Below are 16,576 nucleotides of genomic sequence, written 5' to 3' on the forward strand. Positions count from 1 at the left end.
TTCTGACTGAGCGCCTCCAGGAGAGAGGCCCAAGCAAGACGCGCCCCGAGGAGCGTCTTGTCACATGTCAACATTGGGTCTGTCTGAGCGCCTCCAGGAGAGAAGCCCAAGCAAGACGCGCCCCGAGGAGCGTCTTGCCACATGTCAACAATGGGTCTGACTGAGGGCCTCCAGGAGAGAAGCCCAAGCAAGACGCGCCCCGAGGAGCGTCTTGACACATGTCAACACTGGGTCTGACAGAGGGCCTCCAGGAGAGAGCCCCAATCAAGACGCGCCCCGAGGAGTGTCTTGCCACATGTCACCACTGGGTCTGACTGAGCGCCTCCAGGAGAGAGGCCCCAGCAAGACGCGCCCCGAGGAGCGTCTTGCCACATGTCACCTCTGGTTCTGACTGAGCGCCTCCAGGAGAGAGGCCCAAGCAAGACGCGCCCCGAGGAGCGTCTTGTCACATGTCAACACTGGGTCTTTCTGAGCGCCTCCAGGAGAAAAGCCCAAGCAACACGCGGCCCGAGGAGCGTCTTGCCACATGTCAGCACTCGGTCTGACTGAGCGCCTCCAGGAGAGAGGCCCAAGCAAGACGCGCCCCGAGGAGCGTCTTGCCACATGTCAACAATGGGTCTGACTGAGGGCCTCCAGGAGAGAAGCCCAAGCAAGACGCGCCCCGAGGAGCGTCTTGACACATGTCAACACTGGGTCTGACAGAGGGCCTCCAGGAGAGAGGCCCAAGCAAGACGCGCCCCGAGTAGTGTCTTGCCACATGTCACCACTTGGTCTGACTGAGCGCCTCCAGGAGAGAAGCCCAAGCATCACGCGCCCCGAGGAGCGTCAGGCCACATGACACTACTCAGTCTGACTGAGCGCCTCCAGGAGAGAGGCCCAAGCAAGACACGCCCTGAGGAGCGTCTTGCCACATGTCAACAATGGGTCTTACTGAGGGGCTCCAGGAGAGAAGCCCAAGCAAGACGCGCCCCGAGGAGCTTCTTGCCACATGTCAGCACTCAATCTGACTGAGCGCCTCCAGGAGAGAGTCCAAAGCAAGACGCGCCCCGAGGAGCGTCTTGACACATGTCAACACTGGGTCTGACAGAGGGCCTCCATGAGAGAGGCCCAAGCAAGACGCGCCCCGAGGAGTGTCTTGCCACATGTCAACACTGGGTCTGACAGAGGGCCTCCAGGAGAGAGGCCCAAGCAAGACGAGCCCCGAGGAGTGTCTTGCCACATGTCACCACTTGGTCTGACTGAGCGCCTCCAGGAGAGAGGCCCAAGCAACACGCGCCCCGAGGAGCGTCAGGCCACATGTCACTACTCAGTCTGACTGAGCGCCTCCAGGAGAGAGGCCCAAGCAAGACGCGCCCCGAGGAGCGTCTTGCCACAGTTCTCAGCACTCGGTCTGACTGAGCGCCTCCAGGAGAGAGGCCAAAGCAAGACGCGCCCCGAGGAGCGTCTTGACACATGTCAACACTGGGTCTGACAGAGGGCCTCCAGGAGAGAGGCCCAAGCAAGACGCTCCCCGAGGAGTGTCTTGCCACATGTCACCACTTGGTCTGACTGAGCGCCTCCAGGAGAGAGGCCCAAGCAACACGCGCCCCGAGGAGCGTCAGGCCACATGTCACTACTCAGTCTGACTGAGCACCTCCAGGAGAGAGGCCAAAGCAAGACGCGCCCCGAGGAGCGTCTTGCCACGTGTCAACACTGGGTCTGATTGAGGGCCTTCTGGAGAGAGGCCCAAGCAAGACGCGCCCCGAGGAGCGTCTTGCCACATATGAACAATGGTTCTTACTGAGGGCCTCCAGGACAGAAGCCCAAGCAAGACGCGCCCCGAGGAGCTTCTTGCCACGTGTCAGCACTCAGTCTGACTGAGCGCCTCCAGGAGAGAGGCCCCAGCAAGACGCGCCCCGAGGAGCGTCTTGCCACATGTCACTACTCAGTCTGTTTGAGCACCTCCAGGAGAGAAGCCCAAGCAAGACGTGCCCCGAGGAGCGTCTTGCCACATGTCAACAATGGGTCTGACTGAGGGCCTCCAGGAGAGAAGCCCAAGCAAGACGCACCCCGAGGAGCGTCTTGCCACATGTCAACACTGGGTCTGACTGAGCGCCTCCAGGAGAGAGGCCAAAGCAAGACGCGCCCCGAGGAGCGTCTTGACACATGTCACTACTCAGTCTGACTGAGCGCCTCCAGGAGAGAGGCCCAAGCAAGACGCGCCCCAAGGAGCGTCTTGCCACATGTCAACAATGGGTCTTACTGAGGGCCTCCAGGAGAGAAGCCCAAGCAAGACGCGCCCCGAGGAGCTTCTTGCCACAGTACTCAGCACTCGGTCTGACTGAGCGCCTCCAGGAGAGAGGCCAAAGCAAGACGCGCCCCGAGGAGCGTCTTGACACATGTCAACACTGGGTCTGACAGAGGGCCTCCAGGAGAGAGGCCCAAGCAAGACGCGCCCCGAGGAGTGTCTTGCCACATGTCACCACTTGGTCTGACTGAGCACCTCCAGGAGAGAGGCCCAAGCAACACGCGCCCCGAGGAGCGTCAGGCCACATGTCACTACTCAGTCTGACTGAGCACCTCCAGGAGAGAGGCCAAAGCAAGACGCGCCCCGAGGAGCGTCTTGCCACGTGTCAACACTGGGTCTGATTGAGGGCCTTCTGGAGAGAGGCCCAAGCAAGACGCGCCCCGAGGAGCGTCTTGCCACATGTGAACAATGGTTCTTACTGAGAGCCTCCAGGACAGAAGCCCAAGCAAGACGCGCCCCGAGGAGCTTCTTGCCACGTGTCAGCACTCGGTCTGACTGAGCGCCTCCAGGAGAGAGGCCAAAGCAAGATGCCCCCCGAGGAGCGTGTTGACACATGTCAACACGGGGTCTGACAGAGGGCCTTCATGAGAGAGGCCTAAGCAAGACGCGCCCCGAGGAGTGTCTTGCCAAATGTCAACACAGGGTCTGACAGAGCGCCTCAGGGAGAGAGGTCCAAGCAAGGCGCGCCCCGAGGAGCGTCTTGCCACATGTCACTACTCGGTCTGACTGAGCGCCTCAGGGAGAGAGGTCCAAGCAAGACGCGCCCAGAGGAGCGTCTTGCCACATGTCAACACTGGGTCTGACTGAGTGCCTCCATGAGAGAAGCCCCAGCAAGACGCGCCCCGAGGAGCGTCTTGCCACATGTCACTACTCAGTCTGTTTGAGCGCCTCTAGGAGAGAAGCCCAAGCAAGACGTGCCCCGAGGAGCGTCTTGCCACATGTCAACAATGGGTCTGACTGAGGGCCTCCAGGAGAGAAGCCCAAGCAAGATGCACCCCGAGGAGCGTCTTGCCACATGTCAACACTGGGTCTGACTGAGCGCCTCCAGGAGAGAGGCCCAGGCAAGACACGCCCCGAGGAGCGTCTTGACACATGTCAACACTGGGTCTGACTGAGGGCCTCCATGAGAGAAGCCCAAGCAAGACGCGCCCCGAGGAGCTTCTTGTCACATGTCAACACTCGGTCTGACAGAGGGCATCCAGGAGAGAGGCCCAAGCAATACGCGCCCCGAGGAGCGTCTTGCCACATGTCACCACTGGGTCTGACTGAGCGCCTCCAGGAGAGAAAACCAAGCAAGACGCGCCCCGAGGAGCGTCTTTCCACATGTCAGCACTCGGTCTGACTGAGCGCCTCCAGGAGAGAGGCCCAAGCAAGACGCGCCCAAAGGAGCGTCTTGCAACATGTCAACAATGGGTCTGACTGAGGGCCTCCAGGAGAGAAGCCCAAGCAACACGTGGCCCGAGGAGCGTCTTGCCACATGTCAGCACTCGGTCTGACTGAGCGCCTCCAGGAGAGAGGCCAAAGCAAGACGCTCCCCGAGGAGCGTCTTGCCACATGTCAACAATGGGTATGACTGAGGGCCTCCAGGAGAGAAGCCCAAGCAAGACGCGCCCCGAGGAGCGTCTTGACACATGTCAACACTGGGTCTGACAGAGGGCCTCCAGGAGAGAGGCCAAAGCAAGACGCGCCCCGAGGAGCGTCTTGACACATGTCAACACTGGGTCTGACAGAGGGCCTCCATGAGAGAGGCCCAAGCAAGACGCGCCCCGAGGAGCGTCTTGCCACGTGTCAACACTGGGTCTGACTGAGTGCCTCCAGGAGAGAGGCCCAAGCAAGATGCGCCCCGAGGAGCGTCTTGCCACGTGTCACCACTGGGTCTGACTGAGCGCCTCCAGGAGAGAGGCCCAAGCAAGACGCGCCCCGAGGAGCGTCTTGCCACGTGTCAACACTGGGTCTGATTGAGGGCCTTCTGGAGAGAGGCCCAAGCAAGACGCGCCCCGAGGAGCGTCTTGCCACATGTCAACAATGGTTTTTACTGAGGGCCTCCAGGAGAGAAGCCCAAGCAAGACGCGCCCCGAGGAGCTTCTTGCCACATGTCAGCACTCGGTCTGACTGAGCGCCTCCAGGAGAGAGGCCAAAGCAAGACGCCCCCCGAGGAGCGTCTTGACACATGTCAACACTGGGTCTGACAGAGGGCCTCCATGAGAGAGGCCCAAGCAAGACGCGCCCCGAGGAGTGTCTTGCCAAATGTCAACACTGGTTGTGACAGAGCGCCTCAGGGAGAGAGGTCCAAGCAAGACGCGCCCCGAGGAGCGTCTTGCCACATGTCACTACTCGGTCTGACTGAGCGCCTCAGGGTGAGAGGTCCAAGCAAGACGCGCCCCGAGGAGCGTCTTGCCACATGTCAACACTGGGTCTGACTGAGTGCCTCCATGAGAGAAGCCCCAGCAAGACGTGCCCCGAGGAGCGTCTTGCCACATGTCAACAATGGGTCTGACTGAGGGCCTCCAGGAGAGAGGCCCAAGCAAGACGCGCCCCGAGGAGCGTCTTGCCACATGTCACTACTCGTTCTGTTTGAGCGCCTCCAGGAGAGAATCCCAAGCAAGACGTGCCCCGAGGAGCGTCTTGCCACATGTCAACAATGGGTCTGACTGAGGTCCTCCAGGAGAGAAGCCCAAGCAAGACGCGCCCCGAGGAGCGTCTTGCCAAATGTCAACACTGGGTCTGACTGAGCGCCTCCAGGAGAGAGGCCCAAGCAAGACACGCCCCGAGGAGCGTCTTGACACATGTCAACACTGGGTCTGACTGAGGGCCTCCATGAGAGAAGCCCAAGCAAGACGCGCCCCGAGGAGAGTCTTGCCACATGTCAACACTCGGTCTGACAGAGGGCATCCAGGACAGAGGCCCAAGCAATACGCGCCCCGAGGAGCGTCTTGCCACATGTCACCACTGGGTCTGACTGAGCGCCTCCAGGAGAGAGGCCCAACCAAGACGCGCCCCGAGGAGCGTCTTGCCACTTGTCAACACTGGGTCTGACTGAGCGCCTCCAGGAGAGAGGCCCAAGCAAGACACGCCCCGAGGAGCGTCTTGCCACATGTCAACAATGGGTCTGACTGAGGGCCTCCAGGAGAGAAGCCCAAGCAAGACGCGCCCCGAGGAGCGTCTTGCCACATGTCAGCACTGGGTCTGATTGAGGGCCTTCTGGAGAGAGGCCCAAGCAAGACGCGCCCCGAGGAATGTCTTGGCACATGTCAACACTGGGTCTGACTGAGCGCCTCCAGGAGAGAGGCCCAAGCAAGACGCGCCCCGAGGAGCGTCTTGCCACGTGTCACCACTGGGTCTGACTGAGCGCCTCCAGGAGAGAGGCCCAAGCAAGACGCGCCCCGAGGAGCGTCTTTCCACGTGTCACCACTGGGTCTGACTGAGCGCCTCCAGGAGAGAGGCCCAAGCAAGACGCGCACCGAGGAGCATCTTGACACATGTCTCCTCTGGGTCTGACTGAGCGCCTCCAGGAGAGAGGCCCAAGCAAGACGTGCCCCGAGGAGCGTCTTGCCACATGTCAACACTGGGTCTGACTGAGTGCCTCCATGAGAGAAGCCCCAGCAAGACGCGCCCCGAGGAGCATCTTGCCACATGTCAACACTGGGTCTGACTGAGAACCTCCAGGAGAGAGGCCCAAGCAAGACGCGCCCCGAGGAGCGTCTTGCCACATGTCAACACTGGGTCTTACTGAGCGCCTCCAGGAGAGAGGCCCAAGCAAGATTCGCCCCGAGGAGCGTCTTGTCACATGTCACTACTCGGTCTGACTGAGCACCTCCAGGAGAGAGGCCCAAGCAAGACGTGCCCCGAGGAGCGTCTTGCCACATGTCAACAATGGGTCTGACTGAGGGCCTCCAGGAGAGAAGCCCAAGCAAGAAGCCCCCCGAGGAGCGTCTTGCCACATGTCAACACTGGGTCTGACTGAGCGCCTCCAGGAGAGAGGCCCAAGCAAGACACGCCCCGAGGAGCGTCTTGTCACATGTCACTTCTCAGTCTGACTGAGCACCTCCAGGAGAGAGGCCCAAGCAAGACGTGCACCGAGGAGCGTCTTGCCACATGTCAACAATGGGTCTGACTGAGGGCCTCCAGGAGAGAAGCCCAAGCAAGAAGCGCCCCGAGGAGCGTCTTGCCACATGTAAACACTGGGTCTGACTGAGCGCCTCCAGGAGAGAGGCCCAAGCAAGACACGCCCCGAGGAGCGTCTTGACACATGTCAACACTGGGTCTGACTGAGGGCCTCCATGAGAGAAGCCCAAGCAAGACGCGCCCCGAGGAGAGTCTTGCCACATGTCAACACTGGGTCTGACAGAGGGCATCCAGGAGAGTGGCCCAAGCAATACGCGCCCCGCGGAGCGTCTTGCAACATGTCACCACTGGGTCTGACTGAGCGCCTCCAGGAGAGAGGCCCAAGCAAGAAGCGCCCCGAGGAGCGTCTTGCCACGTGTCAACACTGGGTCTGATTGAGGGCCTTCTGGAGAGAATCCCAAGCAAGACGCGCCCCGAGGAGCTTCTTGCCACATGTCAGCACTCGGTCTGACTGAGCGCCTCCAGGAGAGAGGCCCAAGCAAGACGCGCCCCGAGGAGCGTCTTGACACATGTCAACACTGGGTCTGACAGAGGGCCTCCATAAGAGAGGCCCAAGCAAGACGCGCCCAGAGGAGTGTCTTGCCACATGTAAACACTGGGTCTGACTGAGCCTCTCCAGGAGAGAGGCCCAAGCAAGACGCGCCCCGAGGAGCGTCTTGCCACATGTCACTACTCGGTCTGACTGAGCGCCTCCAGGAGAGAGGCCCAAGCAAGACGTGCCCCGAGGAGCGTCTTGCCACATGTCAACAATGGGTCAGACTGAGGGCCTCCAGGAGAGAAGCCCAAGCAAGACGCGCCCCGAGGAGCGTCTTGCCACATGTCAACACTGGGTCTGAATGAGCGCCTCCAGGAGAGAGGGCCAAATAAGACGCGCCCCGAGGAGCGTCTTGCCACATGTCAACAATGGGTCAGACTGAGGGCCTCCAGGAGAGAAGCCCAAGCAAGACGCGCCCCGAGGAGCGTCTTGCCACATGTCAACACTGGGTCTGAATGAGCGCCTCTAGGAGAGAGGGCCAAATAAGACGCGCCCCGAGGAGCGTCTTGCCACATGTCAACAATGGGTCTGACTGAGGGCCTCCAGGAGAGAAGCCCAAGCAAGACGCGCCCCGAGGAGCATCTTGCCACACATCAGCACTCGGTCTGACTGAGCGCCTCCAGGAGAGAGGCCCAAGCAAGACGCGCCCCGAGGAGAGTCTTGCCACATGTGAACACTGGGTCTGACTGAGCGACTCCAGGAGAGAGGCCCAAGCAAGACGCGCCTGGAGGAGCGTCTTGCCACATGTCAGCACTGGGTCTGACTGAGCGCCTCCAGGAGAGAGGCCCAAGCAGGACACGCCCCAAGGAGCGTCTTGCCACATGTCACCACTGGGTCTGATTGAGCACCTCCAGGAGAGAGGCCCCAGCAAGACGCGCCCCGAGGAGCGTCTTGCCTTATGTCAGCACTCGGTCTGACTGAGCGCCTCCAGGAGAGAGGCCCAAGCAAGACGCGCCCCGAGGAGCGTCTTGCCACATGTCACTACTCGGTCTAACTGAACACCTCCAGGAGAGAGGTTTCAAGTTAGACGCGCCCCGAGGAGTGTCTTGCCAAATGTCACTACTCGGTCTGACTGAGCGCCTCCAGGAGGGAGGTCCAAGCAAGACGTGCCCCGAGGAGCGTCAGGCCACATGTCACTACTCAGTCTGACTGAGCGCCTCCAGGAGAGAGGCCCAAGCAAGACGCGCCCCGAGGAGCGTCTTGCCACATGTCAGCACTGGGTCTGACTGAGCGCCTCCAGGAGAGAGGCCCAAGCAAGACACGCCCCGAGGAGCGTCTTGCCACATGTCAACAATGGGTCTGACTGAGGGCCTCCAGGAGAGAATCCCAAGCAAGACGCGCCCCGAGGAGCTTCTTGCCACATGTCAGCACTCGGTCTGACTGAGCGCCTCCAGGAGAGAGGCCCAAGCAAGACGCGCCCCGAGGAGCGTCTTGACACATGTCAACACTGGGTCTGACAGAGGGCCTCCATAAGAGAGGCCCAAGCAAGACGCTTCCAGAGGAGTGTCTTGCCACTTGTAAACACTGGGTCTGACTGAGCGCCTCCAGGAGAGAGGCCCAAGCAAGACGCGCCCCGAGGAGCGTCTTGCCACATGTCACTACTCGGTCGGACTGAGCGCCTCCAGGAGAGAGGCCCAAGCAAGACGTGCCCCGAGGAGCGTCTTGCCACATGTCAACAATGGGTCAGACTGAGGGCCTCCAGGAGAGAAGCCCAAGCAAGACGCGCCCCGAGGAGCGTCTTGCCACATGTCAACACTGGGTCTGACTGAGGGCCTCCAGGAGAGAAGCCCAAGCAAGACGCGCCCCGAGGAGCGTCTTGCCACATGTCAGCACTCGGTCTGACTGAGCGCCTCCAGGAGAGAGGCCCAAGCAAGACGCGCCCCGAGGAGCGTCTTGCCACATGTCAACACTGGGTCTGACTGAGCGCCTCCAGGAGAGAGGCCCAAATAAGACGCGCCCCGAGGAGCGTCTTGCCACATGTCAACAATGGGTCTGACTGAGGGCCTCCAGGAGAGAAGCCCAAGCAAGACGCGCCCCGAGGAGCATCTTGCCACACATCAGCACTCGGTCTGACTGAGCGCCTCCAGGAGAGAGGCCCAAGCAAGACGCGCCCCGAGGAGAGTCTTGCCACATGTGAACACTGGGTCTGACTGAGCGACTCCAGGAGAGAGGCCCAAGCAAGACGCGCCTGGAGGAGCGTCTTGCCACATGTCAGCACTGGGTCTGACTGAGCGCCTCCAGGAGAGAGGCCCAAGCAGGACACGCCCCGAGGAGCGTCTTGCCAAATGTCAACACTGGGTGTGACAGAGCGCCTCAGGGAGAGAGGTCCAAGCAGGACACGCCCCGAGGAGCGTCTTGCCACATGTCAACACTGGGTCTGACAGAGGGCCTCCATGAGAGAGGCCCAAGCAAGACGCGCCCCGAGGAGTGTCTTGCCAAATGTCAACACTGGGTGTGACAGAGCGCCTCAGGGAGAGAGGTCCAAGCAAGACGCGCCCCGAGGAGCGTCTTGCCACATGTCACTACTCGGTTTGACTGAGCGCCTCAGGGAGAGAGGTCCAAGCAAGACGCGCCCCGAGGAGCGTCTTGCCACATGTCAACACTGGGTCTGACTGAGTGCCTCCATGAGAGAAGCCCCAGCAAGACGTGCCCCGAGGAGCGTCTTGCCACATGTCAACAATGGGTCTGACTGAGGGCCTCCAGGAGAGAGGCCCAAGCAAGACGCGCCCCGAGGAGCGTCTTGCCACATGTCACTACTCGTTCTGTTTGAGCGCCTCCAGGAGAGAAGCCCAAGCAAGACGTGCCCCGAGGAGCGTCTTGCCACATGTCAACAATGGGTCTGACTGAGGGCCTCCAGGAGAGAAGCCCAAGCAAGACGCGCCCCGAGGAGCGTCTTGCCAAATGTCAACACTGGGTCTGACTGAGCGCCTCCAGGAGAGAGGCCCAAGCAAGACACGCCCCGAGGAGCGTCTTGACACATGTCAACACTGGGTCTGACTGAGGGCCTCCATGAGAGAAGCCCAAGCAAGACGCGCCCCGAGGAGAGTCTTGCCACATGTCAACACTCGGTCTGACAGAGGGCATCCAGGACAGAGGCCCAAGCAATACGCGCCCCGAGGAGCGTCTTGCCACATGTCACCACTGGGTCTGACTGAGCGCCTCCAGGAGAGAGGCCCAACCAAGACGCGCCCCGAGGAGCGTCTTGCCACTTGTCAACACTGGGTCTGACTGAGCGCCTCCAGGAGAGAGGCCCAAGCAAGACACGCCCCGAGGAGCGTCTTGCCACATGTCAACAATGGGTCTGACTGAGGGCCTCCAGGAGAGAAGCCCAAGCAAGACGCGCCCCGAGGAGCGTCTTGCCACATGTCAGCACTGGGTCTGATTGAGGGCCTTCTGGAGAGAGGCCCAAGCAAGACGCGCCCCGAGGAATGTCTTGGCACATGTCAACACTGGGTCTGACTGAGCGCCTCCAGGAGAGAGGCCCAAGCAAGACGCGCCCCGAGGAGCGTCTTGCCACGTGTCACCACTGGGTCTGACTGAGCGCCTCCAGGAGAGAGGCCCAAGCAAGACGCGCCCCGAGGAGCGTCTTTCCACGTGTCACCACTGGGTCTGACTGAGCGCCTCCAGGAGAGAGGCCCAAGCAAGACGCACACCGAGGAGCATCTTGACACATGTCTCCTCTGGGTCTGACTGAGCGCCTCCAGGAGAGAGGCCCAAGCAAGACGTGCCCCGAGGAGCGTCTTGCCACATGTCAACACTGGGTCTGACTGAGTGCCTCCATGAGAGAAGCCCCAGCAAGACGCGCCCCGAGGAGCATCTTGCCACATGTCAACACTGGGTCTGACTGAGAACCTCCAGGAGAGAGGCCCAAGCAAGACGCGCCCCGAGGAGCGTCTTGCCACATGTCAACACTGGGTCTTACTGAGCGCCTCCAGGAGAGAGGCCCAAGCAAGACGCGCCCCGAGGAGCGTCTTGTCACATGTCACTACTCGGTCTGACTGAGCACCTCCAGGAGAGAGGCCCAAGCAAGACGTGCCCCGAGGAGCGTCTTGCCACATGTCAACAATGGGTCTGACTGAGGGCCTCCAGGAGAGAAGCCCAAGCAAGAAGCCCCCCGAGGAGCGTCTTGCCACATGTCAACACTGGGTCTGACTGAGCGCCTCCAGGAGAGAGGCCCAAGCAAGACACGCCCCGAGGAGCGTCTTGTCACATGTCACTTCTCAGTCTGACTGAGCACCTCCAGGAGAGAGGCCCAAGCAAGACGTGCACCGAGGAGCGTCTTGCCACATGTCAACAATGGGTCTGACTGAGGGCCTCCAGGAGAGAAGCCCAAGCAAGAAGCGCCCCGAGGAGCGTCTTGCCACATGTAAACACTGGGTCTGACTGAGCGCCTCCAGGAGAGAGGCCCAAGCAAGACACGCCCCGAGGAGCGTCTTGACACATGTCAACACTGGGTCTGACTGAGGGCCTCCATGAGAGAAGCCCAAGCAAGACGCGCCCCGAGGAGAGTCTTGCCACATGTCAACACTGGGTCTGACAGAGGGCATCCAGGAGAGTGGCCCAAGCAATACGCGCCCCGCGGAGCGTCTTGCAACATGTCACCACTGGGTCTGACTGAGCGCCTCCAGGAGAGAGGCCCAAGCAAGAAGCGCCCCGAGGAGCGTCTTGCCACGTGTCAACACTGGGTCTGATTGAGGGCCTTCTGGAGAGAATCCCAAGCAAGACGCGCCCCGAGGAGCTTCTTGCCACATGTCAGCACTCGGTCTGACTGAGCGCCTCCAGGAGAGAGGCCCAAGCAAGACGCGCCCCGAGGAGCGTCTTGACACATGTCAACACTGGGTCTGACAGAGGGCCTCCATAAGAGAGGCCCAAGCAAGACGCGCCCCGAGGAGTGTCTTGCCACATGTAAACACTGGGTCTGACTGAGCGCCTCCAGGAGAGAGGCCCAAGCAAGACGCGCCCCGAGGAGCGTCTTGCCACATGTCACTACTCGGTCAGACTGAGCGCCTCCAGGAGAGAGGCCCAAGCAAGACGTGCCCCGAGGAGCGTCTTGCCACATGTCAACAATGGGTCAGACTGAGGGCCTCCAGGAGAGAAGCCCAAGCAAGACGCGCCCCGAGGAGCGTCTTGCCACATGTCAACACTGGGTCTGAATGAGCGCCTCCAGGAGAGAGGGCCAAATAAGACGCGCCCCGAGGAGCGTCTTGCCACATGTCAACAATGGGTCAGACTGAGGGCCTCCAGGAGAGAAGCCCAAGCAAGACGCGCCCCGAGGAGCGTCTTGCCACATGTCAACACTGGGTCTGAATGAGCGCCTCCAGGAGAGAGGGCCAAATAAGACGCGCCCCGAGGAGCGTCTTGCCACATGTCAACAATGGGTCTGACTGAGGGCCTCCAGGAGAGAAGCCCAAGCAAGACGCGCCCCGAGGAGCATCTTGCCACACATCAGCACTCGGTCTGACTGAGCGCCTCCAGGAGAGAGGCCCAAGCAAGACGCGCCCCGAGGAGAGTCTTGCCACATGTGAACACTGGGTCTGACTGAGCGACTCCAGGAGAGAGGCCCAAGCAAGACGCGCCTGGAGGAGCGTCTTGCCAGATGTCAGCACTGGGTCTGACTGAGCGCCTCCAGGAGAGAGGCCCAAGCAGGACACGCCCCGAGGAGCGTCTTGACACATTTTAACACTGGGTTGGACTGAGGGCCTCCATGAGAGAAGCCCAAGCAAGACGCGCCCCGAGGAGAGTCTTGCCACATGTCAACACTCGGTCTGACAGAGGGCATTCAGGAGAGAGGCCCAAGCAATACGCGCCCCAAGGAGCGTCTTGCCACATGTCACCACTGGGTCTGATTGAGCACCTCCAGGAGAGAGGCCCCAGCAAGACGCGCCCCGAGGAGCGTCTTGCCTTATGTCAGCACTCGGTCTGACTGAGCGCCTCCAGGAGAGAGGCCCAAGCAAGACGCGCCCCGAGGAGCGTCTTGCCACATGTCACTACTCGGTCTAACTGAACACCTCCAGGAGAGAGGTTTCAAGTTAGACGCGCCCCGAGGAGTGTCTTGCCAAATGTCACTACTCGGTCTGACTGAGCGCCTCCAGGAGGGAGGTCCAAGCAAGACGTGCCCCGAGGAGCGTCAGGCCACATGTCACTACTCAGTCTGACTGAGCGCCTCCAGGAGAGAGGCCCAAGCAAGACGCGCCCCGAGGAGCGTCTTGCCACATGTCAGCACTGGGTCAGACTGAGCGCCTCCAGGAGAGAGGCCCAAGCAAGACACGCCCCGAGGAGCGTCTTGCCACATGTCAACAATGGGTCTGACTGAGGGCCTCCAGGAGAGAATCCCAAGCAAGACGCGCCCCGAGGAGCTTCTTGCCACATGTCAGCACTCGGTCTGACTGAGCGCCTCCAGGAGAGAGGCCCAAGCAAGACGCGCCCCGAGGAGCGTCTTGACACATGTCAACACTGGGTCTGACAGAGGGCCTCCATAAGAGAGGCCCAAGCAAGACGCGCCCAGAGGAGTGTCTTGCCACTTGTAAACACTGGGTCTGACTGAGCGCCTCCAGGAGAGAGGCCCAAGCAAGACGCGCCCCGAGGAGCGTCTTGCCACATGTCACTACTCGGTCGGACTGAGCGCCTCCAGGAGAGAGGCCCAAGCAAGACGTGCCCCGAGGAGCGTCTTGCCACATGTCAACAATGGGTCAGACTGAGGGCCTCCAGGAGAGAAGCCCAAGCAAGACACGCCCCGAGGAGCGTCTTGCCACATGTCAACACTGGGTCTGACTGAGGGCCTCCAGGAGAGAAGCCCAAGCAAGACGCGCCCCGAGGAGCGTCTTGCCACATGTCAGCACTCGGTCTGACTGAGCGCCTCCAGGAGAGAGGCCCAAATAAGACGCGCCCCGAGGAGCGTCTTGCCACATGTCAACAATGGGTCTGACTGAGGGCCTCCAGGAGAGAAGCCCAAGCAAGACGCGCCCCGAGGAGCATCTTGCCACACATCAGCACTCGGTCTGACTGAGCGCCTCCAGGAGAGAGGCCCAAGCAAGACGCGCCCCGAGGAGAGTCTTGCCACATGTGAACACTGGGTCTGACTGAGCGACTCCAGGAGAGAGGCCCAAGCAAGACGCGCCTGGAGGAGCGTCTTGCCACATGTCAGCACTGGGTCTGACTGAGCGCCTCCAGGAGAGAGGCCCAAGCAGGACACGCCCCGAGGAGCGTCTTGACACATTTTAACACTGGGTTGGACTGAGGGCCTCAATGAGAGAAGCCCAAGCAAGACGCGCCCCGAGGAGAGTCTTGCCACATGTCAACACTCGGTCTGACAGAGGGCATTCAGGAGAGAGGCCCAAGCAATACGCGCCCCAAGGAGCGTCTTGCCACATGTCACCACTGGGTCTGATTGAGCACCTCCAGGAGAGAGGCCCCAGCAAGACGCGCCCCGAGGAGCGTCTTGCCTTATGTCAGCACTCGGTCTGACTGAGCGCCTCCAGGAGAGAGGCCCAAGCAAGACGCGCCCCGAGGAGCGTCTTGCCACATGTCACTACTCGGTCTAACTGAACACCTCCAGGAGAGAGGTTTCAAGTTAGACGCGCCCCGAGGAGTGTCTTGCCAAATGTCACTACTCGGTCTGACTGAGCGCCTCCAGGAGGGAGGTCCAAGCAAGACGTGCCCCGAGGAGCGTCAGGCCACATGTCACTACTCAGTCTGACTGAGCGCCTCCAGGAGAGAGGCCCAAGCAAGACGCGCCCCGAGGAGCGTCTTGCCACATGTCAGCACTGGGTCTGACTGAGCGCCTCCAGGAGAGAGGCCCAAGCAAGACACGCCCCGAGGAGCGTCTTGACACATGTCAACACTGGGTCGGACTGAGGGCCTCCATGAGAGAAGCCCAAGCAAGACGCGCCCCGATGAGACTCTTGCCACATGTCAACACTCGGTCTGACAGAGGGCATTCAGGAGAGAGGCCCAAGCAATACGCGCCCCGAGGAGCGTCTTGCCACATGTCACCACTGGGTCTGAATGAGCGCCTCCAGGAAAGAGGCCCAACCAAGACGCGCCCCGAGGAGTGTCTTGCCACATGCCAACACTGGGTCTGACTGAGCGCCTCCAGGAGAGAGGCCCAAGCAAGACGCGCCCCGAGGAGCGTCTTGCCACATGTCAACACTGGGTCTGACTGAGCGCCTCCAGGAGAGAGGCCCAAGCAAGATGCGCCCCGAGGATCGTCTTGCCACATGTCAGCACTGGGTCTGACTGAGCTCCTCCAGGAGAGAGGCCCAAGCAAGACGCGCCCAGAGGAGCGTCTTGCCACGTGTCACCACTGGGTCTGACTGAGCGCCTCCAGGAGAGAGGCCCCAGCAAGACGCGCCCCGAGGAGCGTCTTGCCTTATGTCAGCACTCGGTCTGACTGAGCGCCTCCAGGAGAGAGGCCCAAGCAAGACGCGCCCCGAGGAGCGTCTTGCCACATGTCAACACTGGGTCTGACAGAGGGCCTCCAGGAGAGAGGCCCAAGCAAGACGCGCCCCGAGGAGCGTCTTGCCACATGTCAACACTGGGTCTGACCGAGGGCCTCCAGGAGAGAGGCCCAAGCAAGATGCGCCCGGAGGAGCGTCTTGCCACATGTCAACACTGGGTCTGACAGAGGGCCTCCAGGAGAGAGGCCCAAGCAATACTCGCCCCGAGGAGCGTCTTGCCACATGTCACCTCTGGTTCTGACTGAGCGCCTCCAGGAGAGAGGCCCAAGCAAGACGCGCCCCGAGGAGCGTCTTGTCACATGTCAACATTGGGTCTGTCTGAGCGCCTCCAGGAGAGAAGCCCAAGCAAGACGCGCCCCGAGGAGCGTCTTGCCACATGTCAACAATGGGTCTGACTGAGGGCCTCCAGGAGAGAAGCCCAAGCAAGACGCGCCCCGAGGAGCGTCTTGACACATGTCAACACTGGGTCTGACAGAGGGCCTCCAGGAGAGAGCCCCAAGCAAGACGCGCCCCGAGGAGTGTCTTGCCACATGTCACCACTGGGTCTGACTGAGCGCCTCCAGGAGAGAGGCCCCAGCAAGACGCGCCCCGAGGAGCGTCTTGCCACATGTCACCTCTGGATCTGACTGAGCGCCTCCAGGAGAGAGGCCCAAGCAAGACGCGCCCCGAGGAGCGTCTTGTCACATGTCAACACTGGGTCTTTCTGAGCGCCTCCAGGAGAAAAGCCCAAGCAACACGCGGCCCGAGGAGCGTCTTGCCACATGTCAGCACTCGGTCTGACTGAGCGCCTCCAGGAGAGAGGCCCAAGCAAGACGCGCCCCGAGGAGCGTCTTGCCACATGTCAACAATGGGTCTGACTGAGGGCCTCCAGGAGAGAAGCCCAAGCAACACGCAGCCCGAGGAGCGTCTTGCCACATGTCAGCACTCGGTCTGACTGAGCGCCTCCAGGAGAGAGGCCCAAGCAAGACGCGCCCCGAGGAGCGTCTTGCCACATGTCAACAATGGGTCTGACTGAGGGCCTCCAGGAGAGAAGCCCAAGCAAGACGCGCCCCGAGGAGCGTCTTTACACATGTCAACACTGGGTCTGACAGAGGGCCTCCAGGAGAGAGGCCCAAGCAAGACGCGCCCCGAGGAGTGTCTTGCCACATGTCACCACTTGGTCTGACTGAGCGC

The sequence above is a fragment of the Nothobranchius furzeri genome, chromosome 4 (genome assembly GCF_043380555.1).
Source record: "Nothobranchius furzeri strain GRZ-AD chromosome 4, NfurGRZ-RIMD1, whole genome shotgun sequence".
NCBI classification, from domain to species: Eukaryota; Metazoa; Chordata; class Actinopteri; order Cyprinodontiformes; family Nothobranchiidae; genus Nothobranchius; species Nothobranchius furzeri.